The sequence below is a fragment of the Hyaena hyaena genome, unplaced genomic scaffold (genome assembly GCF_003009895.1).
Source record: "Hyaena hyaena isolate Hyena2069 unplaced genomic scaffold, ASM300989v1 scaffold_402, whole genome shotgun sequence".
In the NCBI taxonomy this organism is placed as follows: Eukaryota; Metazoa; Chordata; class Mammalia; order Carnivora; family Hyaenidae; genus Hyaena; species Hyaena hyaena.
Window position 1 is genome coordinate 1,695,177 of NW_024081034.1, and position 6,304 is coordinate 1,701,480.

Consider the following 6,304-nt stretch of genomic DNA (forward strand, 5'->3'; position numbering starts at 1 on the left):
TCTCTGTCTCTCTCTCTCAAAAACAAATAAACATTAAAAAAAACTTAAAAAAAAAAAGGGACTTAATTTGGGAGCCACTGGGTGGCTCAATCTGTGAAGCAAAGGACTCTTGATTTTGGCTCAGGTCATGATCTCATGGTTTGCAAGTTCGAGCCCCACGTCCGGCTCCATGCTGACACCGCGGAGCCTGCTCGAGATTCTCTCCCTCCCTCTCTGCCTCTCCTCCACTCTCTTTTTCTCTCTCAAAATAAATTAAAAAAAAGAAAGAAAAAGAAAGGAACTCATTTCCCCCTGAATCTCATGCCTCTCGAAGGAACCCCTCCTATCAGATCCGTAACATTTGTGAAGCACCTTTCCTCAGGGCATCGGCTCCTGTGAAATATTTGGAAGAACTTGGAGTGTAGCTCGTTACCTGGACTGTTCAAATCGAAGCGTGTTTTCTATCCTGGGTATCGGGAGATCCTCCTTCCTAAATCATTTGTGTACCAAGCCTCGGACTTGCTCTTTTGTCCGGACCTGCCGTCCACCTAGATGTGTCCTAGAAGGAAGTTGGTGTAGTCATGGTTCAGAATACTTTGTTTTGTAACGCCCAGAAAGTTCTTGGATGGCTCTCCGAAAGTCCAGGTTTGGGTCCAGATGCCTCCGGACGAGGCGAATTGTCCACTCACCGTGTTCATCTTCTCCGCGGAGGCTTTGATGTGTGGAGCTAAGATAACCTCCCACGTGGGCACAAAAGCTGTTCATTCATTCAGAGCTCTAGCAAGGGGGTCAGCCACCATCACTTGTGTTTTGTCAGCGACTTAGAGGTTGGCAGGGAGGTGGGAAGGCTTGAGGCGTGTCCCGATGGCTGGCGTGGTGAAGCCAGAGGTAGCTAACCAGAAGTGGGATGTCTCGTGTGGTCAGTTGTGTGTGTGGGGGAGTGTCTGGCTTTCTGCCATTGGTCCTAACTCAGGTAGGGACACAAATTAGGGAAACCATCAGTCATTCAGTCAAGTCTTGGCCATTTCGGGCCAATTATTCTGGGAGTTACCGTTCGGCTTCCCGGATGATTGCTGGAGAGAGCAATCTTATGCTTACAAGTCTGATTATAGACAGTACGCAGGCTCTGGGGCCCGGTGAGTGTGTGTAATGTGCCGTTTTCCTGCACTGCTTGCTGTAAATTATGGGCGAAAGTTCCATTTTTATATGTCGTCTGGCCATTTGTCTGTTATCCAGTCTCTCAGTCGAAATGTACAACACTTCATAGCTCTCGGTGCGAGTGAAGTTATCCGATGATTTCCCACGCACTGCGCACGCACTTTGGGAAATCGTTTCTTTAAGAAACTCCGTTGAGGTTGCTGTGCTGTGTTGCCGAGATCCCTCTTCAGGAGGGGAGGACTCACTCCACTAGATGATGCCCTCGGGCGTCAGGGAATGCCCATGGGTGGCCGATAGCCAGTGACTGGTCAGTGCAGGGTGAGTAGTGGCCTGGCCCCCTCAGGTCAAGTTGTGACACCTTTCCAGCTTCTGGGCTGTACAGAGACCTTGGCTGGGATGGCATCGTACCTCACCTTCTCCGTCTGCCCAGTTCTGCTTCCCTTTCTTTGCTGAGGGAGCACTTGGGGATAATCTTCCTGTTTGTAATCTCCACCTCCGTCTGCCTCCCGGGGGATATTAACTATAACAGTCCCTCCTTGTATTCTCCTGATCTGAACGTGCCGTCTGCTTCCTGCTGGGACCATGACTGACATAGGATACGGCATTTACTATTTATTCGTTAAGTGCAAATTTATGATTCACAACAGGGTTTTTCTTATTGTTGTTGTTGTTAGTGTTAGTTTTACACAGAGACCAGGGCCCTTGGGGTTACTTTGTGTGTTAATTTCTTTTTCTTTTTTTTAAAGTTTATTTATTTTGAGGGAGAGAGAGAGAATCCCAAGCAGACTCTGCACTGTCAGGGAGGCGCCCGATGTAGGGCTCGATCCCACTACTGTGACATCATGACCTGAGCTGAAATCAAGAGGCAGAGGCTTAATCGACTGAGCCACCCCGGCACCCCTAATTTCTTTTATTTTTAAAGAGAACTGTGACTTATTTTTTAAGATTATTTATTTATTCAGAGAGCGAGCACGCACAAGTGGTGGGGGGCAGAGAGAGGGAGGGTGAGCCGAAGTCAGACAAGACACTTAACCCACTGAGCCACCCGGGCACCCCCCTAATTTCTTTTTTAATCACATTATCTGGTCTGTCAGATTTATACACACTTGATCTTAGCCAAAAGGCTGAGAAGCGATGTCAGATTTACACACACACACACACACACACACACACACACACACACAGACATTCTCTCTCTCTCTCTCTCTCTCTCTCTCCTTTTATAATGCTTGATGTATACATCTAGGATTCAGAATTTAATGGAAGTGAGTTGCTGGGTTGGCACCAGTGTGACGATTATCAGAGGCAGCTGGGTGCCCTGAGTAGGGTTGGAAATGACAGAATAGCTCATCTGCTGCCGGGTTATAAACCTTTCATCCGATGCCCGACATAACTACCCTGCAAGAACATGTACCAGGAATCTCGGAGGGTCGCATTATGGCAATTTTGACAAACACTGGCCTCTCCTGGCTCTTGAGCAACGTTCAGCACCCCCAAGGCAACATCATCCTAGGGAAGAGCGTGGGATCAGTGCGCAGGTGCAGTGAAGAAGGTCCACATGCAACTTCCTTGTGCTCTGGAAAGTTCTTAGTCTGCAGAATTTCTGTGAGAGGTGGAATTATAGCACAGAGCTTTATTTACTTATTTAGTTTTGAACGTTTAGTTTTCAGAGGGGTTGGTGTCTGAGTGGGGCAGGGGCAGAGAGAGGGGGACAGGGGATCCAAAGCAGGCTCTGTGCTGACGGCAGCGGCCCCAATGCGGGGCTTGAATTCACCAACTGCGAGATCATGACCTGAGCTGAAGTCGGGCACTTAACCGACTGAGCCACCCAGGCGCCCCAAAAGTTTAAAGAAAAGAATGAAAAATGTGTTATGGGAAAAAAAATAAGAACGTTTAAAGACAAGAAATATATACTGCATTTCCTCCCAGTCCATCAGACAAAGTTTTAACATTCATAACATGTAAAGAGTGCTATAAATCAATAAAAAGACAAACCACCCACTAGACATATAGGCAAAGTATATATACAAGCAATTTACAGAAGAAATATGAATAACCCAATAAACATATGAAAAGATGAGTTACCTTAGCAGTAATGCAAAAGTGCAAATTACAACTAAGATCTCTTGCCATCTGTTATTTTGGCAATAATAGGCAAATGCGCAAACTAGATTCCTTTATTCCTAAATAATGCCCCCATCGCCATCTTTAGCCCCCACTCTCACTGGTATTTTGGAAGCTATTTATCTTCTATCCATGCCAATGGTTCCTACTAAGTTGAAATGATTTTTTTTTGGTTATGAACTAATGTTTTTCTATCAACATTTATAATTTCAATATTTGTAACCAACCCCCTCCCATCTTTCATTTTCTGCCTCCTTACTCTCCACATCTTTTTGCTGAATTAATGCTTGCACTGGAAGATGGAGCGGAGGGATTCTCTCAGGAACTTTCTTCGACTGTGTCTGTTTCTTTGTATCGCTATAAATCATGCTTTCATGTTCCTTTTTTTTTTTCATGCTTTCATGTTCTAAGAGCAGATTTCGTCTTTTTCATAGCAATCTTTTGCTTTTCTGGGTTCCCTTTTCTCTTAAGTCTCCTGAGCCGCAGCTGCCATTTGGAACTTTGGATTTTAAGATACCCCCTCATGTTTCAGATAAACCCTGCTTTTTCCTTCAACCATGCCAGCGGAGTTCTATTACCTGCAATCAAAATAATGCCCAGCTAGGACAAGAGTCTTAACGGAGCACTGGAGGTGGCCTTTTGTAACATTTGCGTTTCCGGATGGTTTAGATATCCGCTACCAAAAACGGGTAAAACGTTCCCGGTTGAAGGAGGAACAGTAAACAGTTTAAGAAGCATTCCGATTTGGCTGGATCCTAGGATCGAGGGGCCCCAGCGTGCAAGCTGCAAAGGTGTTTTGGAGCTACCATACGGCGGCCCTTGAAGGCCAAGGACAAGCTTTTAAAACTCGTCTGACCTTGAGGAGCTATTAAAAGGGTTTGACCAAGAGCAGTGGCATAATTGAAGAGGCTCTTCACAGGAAATCATCTGGCCACAGTGTGCAGAATGGGTCGGCGTGGCCACTGGGAGCAGAGCACATGGGGAAGACTATTGAATGAACTCAAAGTGTAATGAAGGTGTGAATGTGGGGAAATGGAAATATTTCACACTCCAGGCAGGGTTTGGGTAGGGCTGTATTTTTATGTTCTCAGGCTCAAGCATTCACGGATAACGGTGATAAAATGCAGGGTGGCCAAAATTGTAACTCTTGGGACGCCTCGGTGGCTCACAGTTAAGCCTCTAACTTTGATTCAGGTCGTGATCTCGCTGTTCCTGAGTTTAAGCCCCGCATCAGGCTCTGTGCTGACAGCTCAGAGCCTGGAGCCTGCTTCAGATTCTGTCTACCTGTCTCTCTGCCCCTCCTCTATTCGCTTGCTCTCTTTCTCTCTCTCTCTCAAAATAAATAAAAAGCTTAAAAAATATTTTAAGGGAGGTAAAGAAAAGGTGAGTTCGTTTTTGATGTAGCAAGAGTTGAACTTTTTAAGTTTTTAAATATTTATTTTTGAGAGAGAGAGAGAGGGAGAGAGAAAGGGAGAGGGAGAGAGCATTAGCAGGGGAGGGGCAGAGAGAGGGGGAGACAGATTCCTGAGCAAGCTCCCTGCTGTTGAAGCCCGTTATGGGGGTGGGGGCTCGAACTCACAAATCATGATACATTATCTGAGCTGAAACCGAGAGTTGGGAGGCCAACTGACTGAGTCACCCAGACACCCCAACCCCTACCCCCCTTAAAATATGAATCCAACAGTTTCTCATAGTACTTCAACCAATGACCTTGACAGTATGTATGAAATGAGTATTGCATTCTTTGATAGATCTTCGAAGAACTCAGTCGTTAGAAATGTGTTTCTCAAAACGAATTCCTAATTTTTTCTCGAGAATCCTCAGCTAAGCAGTCTCTTACTTTTAGCATGTTTCAGAATGATTGTATTGATCTTGCTCCTTGAGTAGTTTCTGGGAAAATCAGCACTCTGAGGCTTTTCTTGACTTCAGAGACCCAGGGGAAAGGGGGTTCGCCCCTCCCAATATAGCCAGTAAGCTCAGGAATGCTGCAGTGAGGATAGGACCAGAAAGTTTAATTTGCTTGCCCATAGCACATCTAACTGAATTTGTTTTCCTTCCTGGGACTCTATATCAGGACTGCAAGAGCTGGAGGTGAGGATGGAGATGATACATAGATTTTGCGTGTACCGTGGATTCCGTGGTATGCTGTTCCCATCTGTCTCCTCATCTGTCCAGGACTTTTAAGGGCTGATTCTCTCCGCTTCTGGGAGTGCTGTCAGCCTTTCTGGGAATTGCCCTTGGTTGTTAAAACCCTGCCTTTTGGGCTCAGTTGGTAGAGCAGGCGACTCTTGATCTTGGGGTCTTGAGTTCAAGCCCCATGTTGGGTGTGGAGTTTACTTAAAGAAAAACTGCCTTGCTCAAGGTCAGACCTTTCTTTGGGGGGCTGAGTGGCTAGACTGTATCCAGTGGATGATCTCTTTTGGGGGCACAAAGGCCCAGCTCATCGGCCCAACTTGCAGCAACCTTGAAAGTCAGCCCAGCTTTAGGGCTCCTTCTGGAATTGGCTGAGACATTCTGTGGGAGTTTCCCATTACTGAGTATAACAAATTAACATAAATTTAAGGGCTTAAAGCAACATAGATTTGTTAGTGTACAGTTCCGGAGGTCAGAAGTCTGAAACGGATCTCACCGGGGCCCAATTAAGGTGTCGGCAAGGCTGTGTTCCTTCTGGCGGCTTCTGACGAGAAGCCACGCCCTTCCATCTTTCAGCTTCTGGAAACCTTGGAGTTCCTTGGCTCACATCCCCTTCTTCCATCTTCCTCGCCGGCTGCGTAGCATCTTCTTTCTTCTCTGCCCTCTGCTTCCATTCTTACTCTCTGACTCTGACCCGCCGTCCTCCGTCTTTTCCGTAGAAGGACCCATGTGACTCCATTGGGCCCATTTCGATCATCCGGGCTGATCGCCCCATCCGAAGACCCCTTACTTAATCACAACCTTCTAAAGCCCCTTTTGCCATTGAAGGTGATATTCATAGGGTAGAGGGGTTAGGACATGAATATCTCTGGCGGAGGGGTCCTCATTCTGGCGGCCCTTTGCTGTGGCT